This window comes from Panthera leo, chromosome B4 (assembly GCF_018350215.1).
Source record: "Panthera leo isolate Ple1 chromosome B4, P.leo_Ple1_pat1.1, whole genome shotgun sequence".
Classification (NCBI taxonomy): domain Eukaryota; kingdom Metazoa; phylum Chordata; class Mammalia; order Carnivora; family Felidae; genus Panthera; species Panthera leo.
In genome coordinates this window covers 132,989,209-133,009,937 of record NC_056685.1, presented here as the reverse complement: position 1 = coordinate 133,009,937, position 20,729 = coordinate 132,989,209, and the positions used below count along the sequence as shown (strand labels likewise).

Here is a 20,729-nt window from a genome sequence, read left to right as displayed (position 1 = left end):
CGATCAAAAAGAATGAAATCTCACCATTTGCAATAATGTGGATGGAACTAGAGTGTATTATGCTAAGCAAAATAAGTCCAAGAAAGACAAGTATCATATGATTTCACTCATGTGGAACTTAAGAAACAAAACAGATGAACATAGAGAAGGGAAGCAAAAATAAGATAAAAAGAGAGGGAGACAAACCATAAGAGACTCAAATACAGAGAACAAACTGAGGGTTGCTGGCAGGGTGTTGGGTGGAGGGATGAGCCAAATGGGCAAGAGGCATTAATGAGGGCACTTGTTGGGATGAGCACTGGGTGTTATATGTAAGTGATGAATCACTAAATTCTATTCCTGAAATCATTATACTTTATGTCAACTAACTTGGATTTAGTTTTTTAAAAATAAAAAATAAAAAAAATAAAGTGTCAGCTTTGTAAATAGAAATCGAGGTATGAGATTAGGTTAATAACAGATTATTCGTATTAGAGTTTAATATGATGCCATTTGAAGCAGTTAACCTAATGACCCCTATACTTAAAATTTTACAATATTATAATTATAGCACAGTGAGGAATTACTATTTTAATAGTTGGTTCCAGAATGCCTCCTAGAGTTGGGGGGGGTGGTGGTTAATCTTTGTTTTGAAAAATACCTTGATAAGCTCCACACATTAAAGTGGAAGGTAAATCTTGAAGGAGCGGAAGAATTGACAGATCTGTCAATTGCCGAGCAAAAGAAGAAATGAACAGAAATATGGAAGCAGGGGAGAACAGAACTAGAGGCGGCCTAGACTATAAAGAGGAGGGGAAGAGAAGTCCAAAAACAAGGTGAGGAGCTGCATCCTTTAGAATAAAGGGACCGATGAGACATTAACACTCAGTGTGCCTGTGGGCTGGGGGATCTGGAGGGTGAAGACAGTATGCCTCTTCAGGAAAGGACAATCTAAACCCCAAGTGAAGTTGTGTTCCTGCAGGGTAAAACCCCTTTGCCATCCCCTATCTTCAGTAAAGCCTGCCCTACTCCTAAGAGTCTCGAAGCTTGTTTGGGGAATAACCAATGGAAAGGTCTAAAAATAGGGATAATTGGGGCGCCTGGGTGGCTCAGCTGGTTAAGCATCTGACTTTGGTTCAGGTTATGACCCCCAGCTCATAGGTTCGAGCCCCACATCGGGCTCTGTGCTGACAGCTCAGAGCCCAGAGCCTGCTTTGGATTTTGTGTCTCCCTCTCTCTCTGCCCCTCCCTGGCTTGTGCACTCACTGTCCCTCTCTCTCTCTCAAAAATAAATTTTAAAAAGTTTAAAAATAGGGATAATAATTCCTACTTTATAGAGTTTTCATGAAGATTAAATGGGTTAAATCTGAAAAATCTGGGGGAGGGTGTTGGAATTCCCACATAATATGGGCTTATAGGGCTTGTGACCATTTTATTAAAATTTCAAGATAAGTGATTTCAGCTGATCATGTAACGTAAAAGTTTTATTTATCTCATTTCCTTAGATTGGTATATAAAATAACTACTTTTTGAAAATATAAGCTATATTCCAGGGGCACCTTGGTGGCTCAAATGGTTAAGCATCCTACTCTTGATCTCCGCTCAAAACTTGATCTCAGGGTCATGAGTTTAAAGCCCTGTGTTGGGCTCTGCACTTGGCATGAAGCCTACTTTAAAAAATAATAAAAATACAAGCTACCTTTCGACAATATCATAGAGTTTATGGCTCCCTAACTTTACAATGTTGTTCCCTCCCCTTAAATAATCCCAACCAGTGGTTCTCTAACTGTGGAATGCATCAGAATCATCTGGAGGACTTTTCAAAACCCAAAAGGCTAAATTTCTTTTTTAAGATTTTATTTTTAAGTAATCTCTACACCCAACACGGGGCTCAAACCTACAACTCCAAGATCAAGAGTCATGTGTTCTACTGACTGAGCCAGCCAGGTGCTACCCATAAAGCTAAATTTCTGCATCTGAAGGTCTGAGCAGAGCCTGAGGCTGTTCCTTTCTTACAAGTTCCCAGGTCATGTTGATGCTGTGGTACAGGGAACACACTTTGAGAACGACTGAGCTAAACCACCCTTTGACCATTCTTTCGAATTCTAGCTCAGATGCAACCTCCTTGAACACCTTTCCTTCCAACCTTCATGCCCTCTACCCCCCTTCTCTGATAAAACTAATCACTGTACCTACTGTTTATTTCATAGTATACTGTAATTTATATATGTACACATCTGCCCTATATCTATCTGGTACCTAGCCCAGGGCCTGACCCGTGGCAGGTGTTGACTGTTTGAGGAGGGGATACCAAACTCCTGGAAGATACCCACATGCAACAAACTCCTTTGTACGCTCCTGTGCTGGGCTTCTTCTGCTCCCTCTGCTTGCAACACCCTCCACTTTACCTGACTCAAGGCTTAGCCCAAACATTCCCTCCTCCAGGAAGCCCTCTCTGACACTCCTTCTGCCTCAGGTTTGTGTCAGGTGCCCCTTTTCCTGTCTGTCTATAACATATCATACAACATACTTAATATACTATCTATAACATATCAATCTACAACATTAATCTTCGTAATAGCTACCACTCACTGAAGGCTTTCTAAGTGCCAGGAACTCTAATAAGCAGAACTGGATTAAAATCTTTGGAGATCTTTTGGTCAAGCAACTCCCACTTCTGGAAATTTATCCCACACCTCAGGAAAATGACTCCTACAGAAGCACACTCCCTACAGCATTGTTTGCGATGGAAAAATATTAGAAAACCTCAATATCCATTAGTAGGGGAATGGTTAAGTAAGTTACACCGCAACTATATAAGGGAACAGTGTGCAGCTGTCAAAAAAGAGAATGGATCCGCTATTTATGTACTGACAGGGAATGAGCTCCAAGATACGTTGCTAAGTGAAAAAAGCAAGGAGCAAAACAGTGACAAGAATGGTAAACATCTATACAAAAATGAGGACATTTTCACATAAGACTTAGAAGGCTGCCTGTGAGAGAAACTGGGTGGCAGAGAGACTTTTTACTTAAATACCCCTTTGTACCTTTTGAATTTTGAACTATTTGAATGTGTTACCTATTCAAACAAGCATGAAAAAAAATTAAAGACCTTTAGAAAGCCATAGAATAGAAAGGTTAAGGTGCTCCCCTATTTAATCAATATAAAAATAAAAATGAGTATGGAAGTCTAACAACATTTAGCTTTTTTCCAAGATGACTTTTGCTATTTCTACGAAATGTCTCATGCCAAGCTATTTCCATTTCCTCTTTGCATTTTGTGTCTCTGCTTTATTAGCGCCCTCAGTACGTGCCTGATCTATTAAAGGTCAATCCATAGCAGATGTTCATTAGATCTGGTGACAACACTCTAGTTCTTACAGTACAGGGTGTGCAAGGGTTGTGACCCTTCGGTTTTCCCCCCGCCTTGCTGGCTGCTCCTCTGGAGTCCTTTCCTGGTTCCTCCCCTGCCAGTTCTTAAACTGCCGTCATGTTCTGTCCTAGATCCTCCTCCAGTTTCCTGCACACTCACGGGCTCTCATGGCTTCGGTTCACACCTACAAGCAGATGATCCAGTTTCCATCCCACAACATATTTCTCCCCCAGATTTCAGGCTGGCACATCCAGCTGCCCACTGGACCACTCTGCCACAGTCCTCAAAATACCATGCTCTCAAATGAAGTCATCACGAACTCTGCCCGCCTCCGGTGGTCCCTATCTGAGGAGACTGGCATGACAACCTATCCACCGCTTTCTCCAGCCAGAATTGGACCTCATGGTTAATGAATTCTCCTTCATCTTCCCACCTCCACCCTTCAAATCTTAGGTCTTTCCTAATGTTTTCGGAAATTTCCTGTTTCTCTCCAAACTTTGTCACTTCTCGGTTGGGGCTGTCATCATTTTTCACTATCATGGTTTTTGGTTTTTACAAGTCTCTCGACTGGGGATCTCTACCTCCAGTCTTGGCCCCGTGCCCCACACCCCATCTGTACTCTGCAGCCAGAGAGGTCCTTTTAAGACGCAACTGATCATTTCCTTCTCTTTCAAACCTTTTTGCTTCCTTTTGACTTTAGGAAAAAGTCCGACCCTGCATGACCTAGCAGTCCCACTCACCATTCCAGCCTCATTTCTCAACATGCACCTCTCACTCGCCCTCAGCACATGCACCATGCTCCAGCCAGAACATCTTTTCTCAGACCTCAGAACCCCGTTTCTCTCACAGCATGCTGCTAAATCAATTACTCTTCAGTATGTAAAAAAAAGTCTTGAAATGTGGGCCCCACCAAACACCACGATAAGGCAGCTGGTGGTGCTAATCTTCTAAATTGGCTCCGTACTTCAATCATCCTTGTTGAAAACATGTTTATTGTTCACCTCACCCTTTATCTCCCTTAGAGCTGAAGACATGTGAGGTGAAGACCCACTATCTCATCTACATTTGTCAACTGCCTTCCCCCAAACTGGCATCAGGAGCAGAGTGGTGACTTCAGTAATCAGTTCTATCTTGAGCTGCACTCCTGCGCCCACAGGCTTACAGCTGGACTGCTGTAATATTTTCTTTGTAACCAGTGAGAGAGGGTGCTCTTTTAAATTTTTTTTTTTTTACATTTATTTATTTTTGAGACAGAGAGAGACAGAGCATGAACGGGGGAGGGTCAGAGAGAGGGAGACACGGAATCCGAAACAGGCTCCAGGCTCTGAGCTGTCAGCACAGAGCCCGACGCGGGGCTCGAACTCACAGACCACGAGATCATGACCTGAGCCGAAGTCGGCCACTTAACCGACTCAGCCACCCAGGCGCCCAGAGAGGGTGCTCTTTTAGGCAACAGTTAGGTGCGATTGTGCAAGGCAGAGCACAGACTGTGGAAACACAGAGCAGGGGAACAGGAACCTCACCCCAGCATCCCGCACAGCATCTCCTATGCAGACTTCTGACCCATGCTAGGCTACTCTAGGTCTTTCCATAAAACAATTAATTATCTGAGGCAGTCTGGTCACTTCCCTGAGTCCCTTCCAGGAACATTCTCCTAGGATTTACAGCCTGGCAGTACCCAGGATGGTGATAAGGAAAGCAAAAGCAAAGTACTACTCGAACCTTCTCAGTCCCACTATGAAGGGCAGGGGGCGGGGGTAACAAACACTCAGCAGTAAAAGTCAGACAAATAATGGTTAGCTACCTGCAACTCAGGCAGCTCTGAAATACAGCAGACACAAGTTTCTAAGGAAATAAAGCCCCTTAAGGGCTGTCAAAAAAGGCCCCTGAAAAATTTATATTTAAATTGTTAACATAGGAGCATATGGCACATAAAAGGAACAAGACAGATGGTTAGCAAAGTTCCTATTTCTCATATAGTTAAATCACAGAGGTCAACAAACTGCATTATCTGTTTTTGTTGTTGTTGTTTTAGAGCGAGAGAGAGAGTATAAGCACCAGTGGAGAGGGGCACAGGGAGGGAGAAACAGAATTCCAAGCAGACTCCATGCTTGGCGAGGGGCCCAATGTAGGGCTCGATCTCACAACTGTGAGATCATGACCTGAGCTGAAATCAAGAGTCGGACACTTAACCAAATGAGCCACCCAGGCTCCCCAGCAAACTGCTTTAAGTCATTTATTTGGCCAGACTATAAAATTACTGGGAATTTCTCATTTGCAGATATGAAAATACCTACATAATAACTCTAAAGTATGGTAATCCACTCCTATTTACTTTGTGGCAGTGAGTGGATGGAGGTATTAGAAAGAAGGTACCAATGAAAGAAGGAATGATGTATTTATTGAGCATTTAACATACTGCTAAACATACTGTGTACTAAGCTGTCCCTCTATTCCACACTGACCAGCACAGCTGTCGTTGGCAACTATGCAGCACAATCTCCAGGGAAAACCGAAGCTACTTGTGGGTGTGTGAGAACAAAACACCTTGGCTTGGGGTATGGAGCCCAGTGGAGCCCAGGTTAAAACATAACATAAGCAGCTGGATTAAGAAACACCAATTTTGGGGCACCGGGGTGGCTCTGTCAGTTGAGCGTCTGACTTCAGCTCAGGTCATGATCTCACAGTTCATCAGTTTGAGCCTCGCATCGGGCTCACTGCTGTCAGCGCAGAGCCCACTTTGGATCCTGTCTTCCTCTCTCTCTGCCCCTCCCCAGCTCATGCTGTCTCTCTCTCTCAAAAATAAACATTTAAAAAAAAGGAACATCAATCTTTGTGAAAATTCCAAATTAAGCAGATAAATCAGGAGTGAATTCCCATATTATAAGAGCAAATTAATTTCTCCAACAGATCTGCACCAGTATTTAGAGATCATTAGCTTCTTCAATACCGGGTACAGGACAAAGGCACTTAGCACAGCCATGAACGACAGAGTCATGCATGACACAACTAGAAGGATCTTTTGAGTTCGTGTCCCGCTTGTTGTTGTTGTTGTTGTTGTTGTTGTTTTTCCCAAAAAAAGAAACTGAAGCCAAACAGGTCCAAAGACTGATTTAAAACCATACAGTGAACAGGTGACACAGCCAGACCAGAAGCTAAGTCTCTAATTTCCACTATTCAAACCTAAAATTGAATCAAAAACTTGGGGAAAACATGGGAACCAGCAGACTGGAGCACACTTAGACCAGCATCATTTACCAAAAGAAATCCCAGGAGAGATGTTATGAGAGGCTGTCCTGCTGTTGTAAAAGTTCGGATTAAGTAGACCACAGCTTTTTTTTTTTTTCTTTTTGTGGACCTACCTTCCATTAGATAATCTACTTTTTGTTATCTCTTTGTATATCATACTTAATACTGCTGATTTAAACAATCAGGTCCACACACTTAACTTCTACATTGTAGGAACTACAGTACCATTTTGAACTAATCACTGAAATTCTTGTCTTATCCAGTCCCAGGTAAGTTCGCACTGCTCTCTTTGCTCATGTTACTCCAGGAAATTTATCCTCACTATTGCTCAGCGACTTTCATTCATCTCTAAATGGCTTTCTATGATGTTCCCTTCAGTGCTACATTCAAGCCTTCTCCCCATTTCTTCAGACCCCCAACTGTTCTCTGCTGCCACTCACTCCCTCCCAGCTGATGACCTGGTTTCCACTCTAATGACGCTGAGGTCATTCAGCTAAGGCTTCCTCAACTTCCTCCTCCTCCTGTCAAAACTGCTCCATCTTTGGGTGCCTCGGTGGTTCAGTCAGTTGAGCATATGACTTTGGCTCAGGTCATGATCTAACGGTCCAAGAATTCAAGCTCCGCATTGGTCTCTGTGCTGACAGCTCAGAGCCTGGAGCCTGCTTCAGATTCTGTGTCTCCCTCTGTCTCTGTCCCTCACCCATTCATAATGTCTCTGTCTCTCTCTCAAAAATAAATATTTTGAAAAAAATTTTTAAAAACCTGCCCCATTTTGTCACTATTTTCTCTTTCCACCTTCCTCCCAGAGGAAGATACAGCTTGCTTCCTTCACAGGCTAAGTCCTCCAGCCATAATAACCTTCCACCCACTTCCACAACTGCATCTCCAGTCTTCCTCTCTGCTGGCTTTGTGTGCAGTGCATACGCTCGGTTCACCCTCATCCTTAATTCCAACAAACCCAAACAAGGCAACTTGGACCTACTCAAACCTCCTACCTTTCCAGCTCTCCTTCCTCTGCCTCCCTGCTGCATTTTCAAAGGCAGAGTCGAATCACCAACTTGCTCCTCCGTCAACTTGCTCCTTAAGCTTTTTGCACTTAGCTTCCTCTCTCAACACCCAGACTTTCAGAGGTCTCCAGTGGTTTCCTTGTCACATATGGAGTCCTCACTTCTTTAAACTCCCTGCAGCATTTGACTCTGCTGACTTACCTGGGTTTCTTGAAACTGTTCTAGGACTCTCAGGGCACTGACCACACTGGTTTTCCTTCCCTACTTAACTGCTTCTTTGTTGACTCCTCTTCTTCCCCAGACCCCCCAAAAAAGACATTCTCCAAATCACGCTTCTCTTTTTTAATCCACTCCTAATGGATTCCTACTGGGGAATCCGTTCCTGTTGCTAAGGGGGACTTAGCTGTCACTACTGTACAGATATGCCACAAGTCTCTACCTCTAGCCATAGCAACGCTCCTGATATTTCCAACTTCCTGCTGGATGGTTTCAGCTGACTTAATCATTACACATCAAAATCTGGGGTTCTCAAATGAATCTATTTTTATTCCATCTCAGATGATTCTTTTCGATTTTCCTATTTCTTCTTCTAAGACACTCAGACTCTTAAGCTTTTAGGGTAATTTCTGGCTCTTATATTTGTCTTATTCTCACAGTGAATCAGTTCCAAAGTCTATTGATTTTACATTTAAAAGTATGTCTAATCATGTCTATCTCCACTGCCTTAACCCAGACCCTCACCCCACTTTTCTGGGCCACTGTAACAGGTTTCTGTGCCTCCAGACTCTCTTTCCATTCATGTTAAATAAACACTAAATCTTTGCTGAAGCACAGCACTAATTACAGAGTTCTCTCATCTTCTTCAGTGGTCCTCAATCTACCTTCTGAGTCAGCTCTCACTTTCCCTGCACGTACCCTATGCCTCAGCCATCTAGACCACTCACTGCTATCTCATCTTGTTTCTTTTTTCATATTGTTTCCCGCTTTGAAGGCCACTTCCCATTTCTGAATGTTCAGATCCTATCCAACTTTCGGTGCGCAACTCAAATGCACTTTTGTGAGGCTTTCCCCAGTCCTTTCTCTCAACATTTACTTGTACCTATCAAATGCCACTTACGTACTTACATTTCTCTCATTTTAAACTAGTGTGTCTACCTTATCTCTAATAAACTGGAAGCTCCTTAAAGCGTGAATTCTTGTCAGCATTTAGTACTTAATAGGGATTTAATAAATGTTTGCCGAGTGACTCATCTAATTACCTGTTTTATGAGGTACCTACCTGAATACACCTTCCTTAGTAGTTTCAGATTTGGTGAAGAAACCTATATTCACTTTATATATACATGGTACAGTAAGAGCAGGAAGTCCTGGGTTTGACAACTTGTTCTGCCACTTAGCTGTGTGGACTTTGAGTAAAATATTTAATCTCTCATAGCCTCAGTTACCCTATCAGTAAATTATGGTGTAGTGCCTGCAGATTAAAGTGCTGAAAAAGTATTTAGAACCCCTAGCACAGTTTCATACACTTAGCATAGAGACAATATTTTCCAAAGCTGGGCCACAATATAACCTATCCCACATGCTCTTCCTAAAATGTGACACTGACACGCTTTCCACTGAATAGTGGGGTCTATGTACCCTCTCTTTGAACCCAGGCAAAGCTCAGTGACTGCCTCAACCAAGAGAATATGGTGAAAGTGACACTATGCGGCCTCTGGGGATATGTCATAAAAATGCCATGCACTTTTACCTTATTTCCTTGAAATAGAAGCTCTTGGAACACAGTTGCCACGCTGTGAGGTAGGTAAGGTCAAATGGAGAGGCCACGTGTGGGTGTTTCGGCCAACAGCCTCAACTGAGATCCAGCTGATGGCCACCATCGACCCCAAGACATGTGAGTAAGGAAACTTCCCAGATGACTCCAGCCCCAACTCCAGCTAACTGCAATAGCTTGAGATACCCCGTGCAAGAACTGCCTGGTGGTGGGGCACCCGGCTGGCTCAGTCGGTAGAGCATACAACTCTTGATCTCAGGGTTGTGAGTTTGAGCCCCACCTTGTGCATCGTTTACTTTTTTTGAGAGAGAGAGAAAGAGAGGGATGGGGGGACGGAAGAGTGGGGAGACAGAGGGAGGGAAAGGGAGGGAGGGAAGAAGGGAGGGGGAGGGGGGGAGAGAGAGAGAGAGAGAGAGAGAGAGAGAGAGAGAGAGAGAGAGAGAATCTTCAGCAGGCTCCACGCCCAGCTTGGAGCCCAGCATGGGGCTTGATCGCACAACCATGAGGTCATGACCTAAGCTGAAATCAAGAGTCACGCACTTAACCACTGAGCCACCCAGGTGCCCCAGGGTTTACTTAAAAACAACAAGAACAAAAAAATTGCCTAGTGGAGCCCAGTCAACTCCTGAGCAAGAGATAATAAAAATAATTGTTTTTTTGAGCCACTAAATTCTGGAGTGACTATTACACAGCAATAGATAAACTAAAAATCCGGTGCCCAACACATCCAGCTACTATTGACACAATGCCACTGTAAATCTCAGTCAGTCTCCTCCCACCCCTTACTTTTTCAAACTGACAGACCTCATCTTTTTACTTTAACCTCACATGGCAGGCATCATCCTTTCATTTAATATAATGAGTGCTTACTATGGGTCAGACCCCATTTTAGACTCTAGGAGATAACAGTGAACAAAACAGAATCCTTGCCTTATTAAGCTTTCAGTCTAGTCAGATAGAAAGAGGGCCAAATGAATCCATAATGTCAAATAACAATTGTTAATGTAATTTAATAAATTACATAGTAATTTATATACAATGTTAGGTAGCGATAAGGGTGATCCTTCATGCTTATTATTTGTCCTTTTCTAGAAATTAAAGGAATCTATTATTCTACCACAAAAACACAAACTATTCAGAACCATCTCAGTTTAAAATAAAATAAAGGATGTAATATTATTTTGTTTTGTTTCCAAAACATTTCCGAACAATGCCTCACACATTTGTTGGTCTTTCTGGCCATAGTGGCCAAGTGGAAAATCTATAAATTCTAGGTCCCTTCATTAGGTAATAACCATTCATTTTATCAAAGTAATTTGGAATTTTTTATTGTGTCAGTGAGCTTCCAGATTTACCTTTTAAATTTTGTATAATAAATCAATATAATATTTTAGTTTGTGCTTTCTAGTTCTTAAATGCAATATCTTGTGTTGTTAAAATACTTGTGCTTTTCCTAATGGCTTACATCGGTTAGTAAAATTTTCCTGTAACTTTTTCCTAAGCACTTGGTTCTTCTTAATATGGATGAATATAATGTGCTTATATTATGTGAATTAATGTGAAAAGAAAATATAACTTACAAAAATAAAAGCTGCAGCAACTTTTAAAGAATATACATATTTATAAAATACACATGCATTCTGCAACATACATCTATTTTAAAAAATGAACTTTAATTCATTTCCAAACTTTACTATCCTGTTTCTTTATTTGCCTACAGCATTTTCTAAATTTTTTTTAGTGTTTATTTTTGAGAGAGAGAGAGAGAGACAGAGCATGAGCAGGGAAGGGGCAGAGAGAGAGGGAGACACAGAATCTGAAGCAGGATTCAGACTCCGAACTGTCAGCACAGAGCCTGATGTGGGACTCAAACTTACGAGCCACAAGATCATGACCTGAGCCGAAGTCAGACACTTAACTGACTGAGCCACCCAGGCTTCCCTATAGCATTTTCTACCTATTCTTGAATCACAAAACAAAAATAAACCACACACACCAAAAAAAAACCCACTCACACAAATCCACTAATATTTTTTTCTGGTTATAAAAGTCATAGATACTCACTGTGGAAAAACTGGAAAATTTACAATGAATGAATGAATAATGAAATGAATGCCCAGGAGTGCCTGGCTGGCTTAGTTGGAAGAGCATGTGACTCCTGATCTTGGGGTTGTGAGTTCAAGCCCCAACTTGGGTATAGAAATTACTAAAAAATAAATATATAAACTTAAGAAAAAAGAAATGAATGTCATCCAAATGTTTACTGATTACTTTTGAGTAATGAGGATAAATGTAATTATTTAATCTCTCTCTCTCTCTCTCTCTCTCTCTCTCTCTCACACACACACACACACACACACACACACTGCATAAAGAAAAATGTTAATGGGGCGCCTGGGTGGCTCAGTCAGTTGGGCGTCGGACTTCGGCTCAGGTCATGATCTCGTGGTCCGTGAGTTCGAGCCCCGTGTCGGTCTCTGTGCTGACAGCTCAGAGCCTGGAGCCTGTTTCAGATTCTGTGTCTCCCTCTCTCTCTGACCTTCCCCCATTCATGCTCTGTCTCTCTCTGTCTCAAAAATGAATAAACGTTAAAAAAAAAAAAGATTTTTAGAAAAATGTTATCACACAAAAACATTTCCATCATTACAGAAAATTCTATTGTGTAGTATTTCACTATTATACTGCTTCCCAGGACTGGGTATTTTTTTCTTCTTTCCTTCCTTCTTTCCTTCCTTCTTTCCTTCCTTCCTTCCTCCCTCCCTTTCTTGCTTTCTTTCTTTCTTTTTTTTTTTCCTGCAGAGGGAGAGAGAGTGAGAGCACATGAAGAGAGAAGCCCAGAGCCAGAGGGGCAGAGTGAGAGAGAGAATCCCAAGCAGGCTCCACACTGAGCATGGAGCCTGACATGGAGCTCGATCCCAAGACCCAAGCTGAAACCAAGAATCAGATGCTCAACCAAATGAGCCACCCAGGCGTCCCATAGCACTGGGATTTGTAGTTAGGCCTCTTGTTTATGGGATTACAATTTCATTGACCAGGCAAATATACACACATGAAATGGTAAACAAGACAAGGCCAGTTAAAAATAAGAGAACAAACTACAAATATTATCGAAGTTCAAAGAAATAAAGAGATAAATACAGGTAGATATGGAACAGCCTTCATAAAGGAGACACATATTTATTTATTGACTTAATAATTCATTGAGGGACATGAATACATTGTGCTAGGCTCTATAAGGGGCTGACCTAAGCAAGATTTAGGGGCACTACAGTTTAATAAGAAGATTAACTGTCAACCACCACCTTCACCCTATTTCTGTCATTAATGAACTGTATGATATTGGGATCTCCAGTCCTTGTGAAGGGGATGATCTCAGACTTCTAGTCTTAAAGTGCTATGATACAAAGAAAAGAGGAAATGAAAAAGGCACCAGAGAATAAGGAAAGCAACTAACCGAAAAGATCCAAAGTTGACAGAATGAGCTATGTTCCTAGAATACAAAGCAGAATGAATGGTGATTTTGCATGGAGGAAATATTCATACATTCAATATATATTTATTGAGTGCCTATTATGTGCCAGGCACCATGCTACAATGGATAAGGATACTATAGTGCTCAAAACAGATAAAAATCCTTTGTTTCTAGAATCTGGCATTCTAGAGGGGAAACAAGTAATTAAAAAAAATAAATAAGAAACTATATTGTGGGGCACCTGGATGGCTCAACTGGTTGAGCGTCTGACTTTGGCTCAAGTGATGATTTCACAGTTTGTGAGTTCAAGCCCCACACTGGGCTCTGTGCTGACAGCTCTGAGCCTGGAGCCTGCTTCGGATTCTGTTTCCCTCTCTCTCTGCCCCTCCCCTGCTCATGATCTCTCTAAAAAATAAATAAACATTAAAAAAATTAGAAAATAATTTCCTTAGGGGCACCTAGGTGGCTCAGTTGGTTAAATATCTGACTCTTGATTTTGGCTCAGGTCATGATCTCATGATTGGTGATTTCGAGCCCCATGTTGGGCTCTGTGCTGACAGCATGGAGCCTGATTGAGATTCCCTCTCTCTTTCTCTCTCTCTCTCTGTCCCTCCCCCGCTCATGCTCTCTCACTCTCAAAATAAAAAACTTAAAAACTTAAAAAAAAAAAGAATTTTCTCATAATTGCAGAGAACTTTATAGGTCATTTAGTACAACCCATTAGATTATTATATCCCTATTACTCCTCCCAAGTGAGCAACTTGTCTTGGCTTGAACTATTTTAATTTTTTTTTCATTTACTTACTTATTCATTTATTTAAAGTAAGCTCTAAGTCCAATGTGTGGCCTGAACTCATGACCCTGGGATCAAGAGTTGCATGTTGTACCAACTGAGCCAGTCAGGTGCCCCGGCTTGAACAATGTTAGTGCCTAGATCTACCTCCATAGACCAGACAGCCCATCCATCCTCAAATAGCTCTTTTAGACTCTAATAGCACAGAAATCTGTTTCCTAGTAAAGTCTAGTCTTTACTCTTTTTTAGGGACACTTTGTACACTACATGCTTCAAATATTTGAAGACAGTCTTCAAGTCTTCTCTCAGATTTCTCTTCTCTTCAGGTTAAAGTTAACCAGTTGTTTTAACTCTTTTCTAAGTGACATGGCCTTATGCTTTGTAATGGTAAGTTAAGGGAGTCTCAACTGCAAGCCAGAAAAACTGACTTTGGGTAACTTACATTATGTAACATAAGATTTATTGGAAGGATAGGAGGTAGAGCACAGAACTGAGGAAAAGCTAAAGAATCAGGTCTTTGGGAACAAATACAGAGCAGTTCCAGTATCCACATATTAGGAATTAATCCATGGTTGTGATGAAGGAAGCTTGTCACTGTGTCACTCAACCTAACATTCAAATGAAAAGAGGAATACATCTATTTGCCTAACATCTATTGGCCTAACCTGGGTCACGTACCCACCTACTAGGTCAGGGATGGACTGTTTCCTCAAAGCAAATCTGAGCTGCTATTCCCTGAAAAACCTACACTGGATGCTGGGCAGGCTGAAACAACTTATGTTCACTAAATTCTCTCAAAATGTGATACCTCAAATCCAACATAAGAATCCAGGTGTAGAGGAGGAGGAAAGCCAAGGTATAGCCCCCTACACTTGCTGTATGACCTTGCGCAAGTGACCGAACTCTGCCTCAGTTCCTATCTGTAAGTAGGTGGTGGTCACAACAACACTTTGTTGTACCTGCAGCAACCAAGTAAGAAAATGTATGTGAAACACTTTATAAACTCAAAGCTAACTACAGTAGCCAACACTTGCTGACTGCCTATCAGAGTCACATTGCACAGATTATTTTATTACATAGATTATTATTTTTATTTATTTACATAGATTATTTCAAAACAACCCTATGAAGTAGAAGATTATGAGCACGAACTCTGGAGTCTGACTACCCAGGTTCAAATTCTGACTCCATCACTTATTTCTGAGACCTTGAACAAGTTACTTAGCTTGTGACTGTTTCCTCACCTTAAGTGGGCATAATTCTAACAATTGTGATTATGAAGACCGAGGTAATATAAGTAAAACTCTTAGAACTGTGCCGAGTATATAATAAACACCCAACAAATATTAGCTGTTACTATGGTGGTAGCAGTAGTAGGTATCCCAATTTTACAAATGAGCAAAATGAGGCATTGGGAAGTTACATCACTTGTGTTAAGTTTTCAAAGTGTAACGTGGATGAGCAGAATTTGAACTTCATTTGTAAGTGTTCCTAATTACTATACTCCATACACTTTGAAAGTGGAGGGGGAAAAAAAAGTGGTATTTGGACTTTAACCCTAACTTCAAGTCACACAAATTAAGGATATTTACAAACGAAACTCAAACACAAGAAGAAGGAAATGAACTGTTGATACACGTCTTTAGAATGTTAGCTAGAAGGCTAATCAGATCTCTAGAGAAGACCAGGAATATTCATATTATTTTGTTAAGGAAGAAAAGTCTCTTACCTCTATTGGAAATCAGCCCCTTACCAAGGGTAAGCCTTCTGATTAGTGCTTTCAATATGATTTTTTTTTTTTTTTGCTTTTTTAAAGATTTTATTCTTAAGTAACCTCTATATCTAACATGGGGCTCGAACTTACAACCCCGAGATAAAGAGTCACATGTCCCACTGACTGAGCCAGCCAGGTGCCCCTCAATCTCATTTCTAATGTTTGTTTGTTTATTTATTTATTTATTTAGAGAGAGAGCGCTAGCGTGCGAAAGGGAGCACATGAGCAGGGGAGGGGCAGAGTGGGGGGCGGGGACAGAGGATCGGAAGCGGCCTCTGTGCTGACAGCAGAAAGCCTGATGCAGGGCTTGAACTCACAAATCATGCGATCATGACCTGAGCCGAAGTCGGATGCTTAACTGAGTCACCCAGGTGTCCCCTGAATCTCATTTCTAATGTTACTCTTATTGACAAAGTTACTTAATAATGCCAAAGAAGTTAACTTCTCCAAAACAATTCACATTAGCAGAGAAAAAAACTATACATACCAAACCTGCATCACACTTCGAAAAAGTAGGAATGTGTTTATAACCGAGAGAGAGGCATAATGTTAGAAGATGCAGTTAACTGTGTCCACCAAAAAAATAAATAAACATTTCTCATTTATGAATTAAGACCATCAATGAGGCTAAATGTTCGAAAAGGAGAGATAATTATATGGATACTATCCAAACAATGGTGTCTTCAAAATCAGTTCCTAAGCCACACTAAAAGTAAGCTTTGTTATTTGTCATACAGTACTACTCAGAGTACTACCGTGTTCTGAATACCACATCCGATGAAGTATTCATTCAACAGATACTTAGTGATTACCTAGGGGGAAGTGGTGAAAAAGACAGAGGCCCTACTCTCATGGAGCTTACACTGTAGGCAGGTATTACAAAAAAGAAATTGAGGCTCAGTTCCCAGGACTGTCAGACTCTATTTCGACTGTATCATCTTTCACTGGCAAGATACAGCTTTTCCTAAAAGTCTACACCTAATCATGCAGTCCTGATAGCATGGAACAATTTAGAGTTTCTCTCTGGTGGCAGTCCAGAGTCACTTTCTCAGTGAAGTATTCTTCCCCCAACTCCCAAGAGCAAAGATTGCTTGGTCAGTAGTTTAACACATCATGTTGACATGTATACAATTCTTTTTCTTCCCTCATTAGTCCCTAACTCCCCCAGGGCAAGAACCATGTCTTAATCTCTTTGTATGTCTAGAAGATGGTGGAGCAGATACTCAATAAATAGCTGAGTGGAGCTCACGAAAACATTTCAACAGAGTAGACAGTGGGAGCCAGACTGCAATGAACCAAGGAGTCCAAGGAAATGATGGGCATAGTGTTTGCCCTTCAAGAACAAGCCCAGAAAGGAAAAGAAGAGAAATGGAAGTAGTTCAAAGAAGAAATGTGATCACAGGAAGGTTTTATATTTTTTTCAGAATAAGCAATATTTGAACTTATTTTTTTGTAAGGTAGTACAGCACAATTAGAAAGAGCAGATGGGGCACCTGGGTGGCTCAGTGGGTTGGGTTTCTGACTTTGGCTCAGGTAATGATCTCACGGTTCGTGGCTTCAAGCCCCACGTCAGACTCTGTGCTGACAGCGCAGAGCCTGGAGCCTGCTTCCGATTCTGTGTCTCCCTCTCTCTGCCCCTCCCCCACTCGTGCTCTCTCAAAAATGAATAAACATTAAAAAAAAAATAAAAAATAAAATAAAAAGAGCAGAGATGGCAGAGTCAGATAGGCTTGAATGTGAATCTGTTACTTACAATGTCTACAGGCAAATCACTTAACCTCTGTACTTCAACTTGACATACATAAAAAGAGAACGGGGGCACCCGGGTGTCTCAGTTGGTTAAGCAACCAACTTCAGCTCAGGTCATGATCTCACAGTTCGTGAGTTCGAGCCTTGCATCAGGCTCTGTGCTGAACACACAGCGCCTGCTTGGAATTTCTCTCACCTCTCTCTCTGCCTCTCCACGGCTTGCGCTCTCAAAAAATAAATAAACGTTTACAAGAAAAGAAATTTTAAAAAAAAGAGAGAATGATAATACCTACACCTCACTGTGACAATTACAGCACTTGGCAAACAGAAGAAATCCAATAAATGGTATTGATGATTATTACTGTATGCAGAAAGAAGCCTGGTCTCTGATGTTCTAAACCCTCTTGCATAGCTTGTGCTTCAGTCTGGATTTCCTATCTCAGTCTATGTGTTACTGTGTGATGGCTCAGCCAGTTGAGCGTCCGACACTTGATTTCGGCTCAGGTCATGATCACGGTTCATGGGTTGGAGCCCTGGGTCAAGCTCTGCGCTGGTGGCATGGAACCTGCTTGGGATTGGGATTCTCTCTCTCTCTCTCTCTCTCTCTCTCTCTCTCTCCGCCCCCCCCCCCCTCACATGCAAGCATGCACACACTCTCTCTCTCAAAATAAATAAGTAAACATTTTTAAAAATATGTATGATGGCAAGGAAACAAGATCCTTACTTCTTTGTGTACCACCCTCTGTGCTATTCCACTTCCTTGTGACAGTCTGCATGAGCTCATGAATGGCTGCTGTGGAAAATTACTGATGTCACCAGCTGAGGAAATAGACACAATCCGGAGAACAAGCCAATGAAACTGATGTTAAATCATCAAACGCACAAGATTCTGGGCTCCTGCCAAAACTCATCGAGCACTAAGAAGAGAGAAACTGAAAACACAAACACACAGGACATTGTTTAACTTCCTAAGCCAACAAGGTGTTCCCGGCATCCACCCCAGGCACAGATAGATGGCTGTACGATAAGAGAGAGGGGTTTCTCCAGAGTTCCTGTCTCAATATTTCACCCTAATGTCAGATTCATTTCTGTCAGGTGCTATTCCAGTTCACCAACTTTTCTGTCAACCTGACAAGTTTCTAAATTCACAAGATTAGTATGCTTTTTGAAACTATTTAAGCAAGTATTGTTCACAGCCTTTTTTTTTTAAATTTTTTTAATGTTTATTTATTTCTGAGACAGAGACAGAGCATGAGCGAGGGAGGGTCAGAGAGAGAGGGAGACACAGAATCAGAAGCAGGCTCCAGGCTCTCAGCTGGCAGCACAGAGCCTGACGCGGGGCTCGAACTCACGGACCGTGAGATCATTACCTGAGCCGAAGTCTGACGCTCAACCGACCAAGCCACCCAGGTGCCCCTGTTCACAGCCTTTTAAAGGTGATGTTCTGGTGCTTGCTGCGGCAGCACATACACTAACTGAAGTTAATGCTCTGCTCACGTTCACCTGTTACTCCTATGGGATCAACAGAAACACCTCACCCCCCTCCCCTCTCAACCAGATCACACATCTCCATGCTTACAAAGGGACACAGGGGGGGCGCCTGGGTGGCTCAGTCGGTTGGGCGACCGACTTCGGCTCAGGTCATGATCTCACGGCTTGTGAGTTCGAGCCCCGCGTCAGGCTCTGTGCGGACAGCTCGGATCCTGGAGCCTGCTTCTGATTCTGTGTCTCCCTCTCTCTCTGCCCCTCCCCCACTCATGCTCTGTCTCTCTCTGTCTCAGAAATAAACATTAAAAAAATTAAAAAAAAAAAAGACTGTATCTCAGTTTCTCAAAGACATACACAACTGTGCTGAAGCTGAGGTACAATCACAATTCTTTAAAAAAAAAAAAAAGAAAAAAAGGGACACAGGGAAGAAGACTCAAGTGCAGGCTACTGTGACAATTTTAGTGATGTTGAGGCTACATCTACCCGGGATTACTGGAAGACAAGAAAGATACTGACCTCCATTCAAAATCAATTACAAATTAATCATGGAGAGCAGAAATAAATATAGAAAACAAAGACGATATAACTACCGATTGGAGTTCGGAGAAAACTGGAAGATAGGGAAAAGAAGAGGAGGAAGAAAAGGAGTAGGAAATATATGTGTATCAAGAAACTTAATCACAAACATAATCACAAAAGCTACAAGTAATCAAGTCAAGGTTGAAAACTCAGTTTTTGTGAATCTGGGTCTCATTAGGAACTTGAATTTACCAAGAAGGAATAAGAGAGAAGGGTAAAGAATATTCCAGGGCACCTCCAATAACCCACCAAAAAGCCAGTAACCCACCACAGATTTCACTTGCAGCAGAAGATACTGGAAAATAAGGCAGTCACCTGTCACAGAAAAAAAACTTTAGAACACCTTTTTTCCCCTCCATATAAAAAGCATCCTGGTTCATTAAACTAAGTATAATTCTCGGAATTCCGATCCTAACCACGCTGGGTGATCCTGGCTAACACATGCCTCAGTTTCCCCAATGTTAAAACACGAACACATGACGGTGTGTAACGAGTCTCAGCCTCGATCTGAGCCTGTGTCCTGACCCCGGACCTGAATCTTCGACGGAAAGTCACAAGTTCAAGCCAAGGAAGAGCTGGCAGTTTAAATGTGCTCAAGGCAGCTTTAAAAAAAAAAAAAAAAAAAAAAAAAAGAAGGGTTCCCGGGCTGAGTTGCGGTTTCTGCTGAGGGGGATGTATACGGGCTCGAGCCTCCACGGCACCGAGGCTCCGGCGCCGGCGGCCCCGTTCCCGCTGGCGGGGCTCGGAGGCCGCCCCCGCCCAGAGGAGGGACGCGGGGGCGCAGCTGCTCGGGGTCCGAGCCCAGCCGCCGCCCCGCAGGCCCGGCACCCGCACCGCGAGAGCCCGCGCCCAGAGCCCCCATCCAACGCTGGCACCTGCGAGGTCCGGCCCCGCCGCTCTCCCCGGCCTCGGCCAGTCCTTCTCCCCTCGTCGGCCCCGTCTGCCTGTCAGTCCGTCCGTCAGTCGGTCTGTCCACAGTCGCCCCCGCACCCTCACCGTGGGGGGGCAGGTGTGGGCGCCGGGCCCCGCAGACACAGCGAGTCTCCGCCGACCTCTCCCTCCGCACTCACCTGCGCGGCGCGGGATGTCCAGCTGTCCAGCCGCCGCCAGTCCCCGCCACCTCAGTGCCAACGCGGGTCAGGCTCGCGTCTCCGCGGCTCAGCCGCTGGGACCCAGTCAGCGCTCGGCGGCGCCACCGCGCACGCGCACTGGGCCGAGTCGAAGGGGTTGGGAGGGGTGCGGGGGCCGCGGGGCACGGTGGGGGCTGTAGTCGTCTGGGTCGGCTGGGCTGTGGCGGAGCTGGGGTCCGCGCGCTCACTGAGCCAGCACGCGAGCCTCCTTTCCGACCGGAGCTCTGGTTCCCCGGCGGGCTGGGGCACAGACGACCTTAGAAGCCCATTTTTAGCTCAGCGATACCCCCTGACCTTCCGTCCGCACTGCAGTCCGAGGCGCTCAGGGCAACATGAAGTGGACCAGCAGTAGGGATGCGGGA

At 43.1% G+C, this 20,729-nt stretch overlaps 1 protein-coding gene across 1 annotated transcript in view; it reads right to left on the bottom strand.

The window, feature by feature from the left end:
* The window catches only part of SGSM3 (small G protein signaling modulator 3), a 51,578-nt gene extending 31,155 nt beyond the window's left edge, over window positions 1-20,423 (bottom strand). The window contains exon 1 of the mRNA XM_042947908.1: window positions 20,308-20,423. The gene's annotated coding sequence lies outside the window, so the exon portion shown is untranslated. The remainder of the gene's footprint in view (window positions 1-20,307) is intronic.
* Window positions 20,424-20,729: the final 306 nt, after the last annotated feature.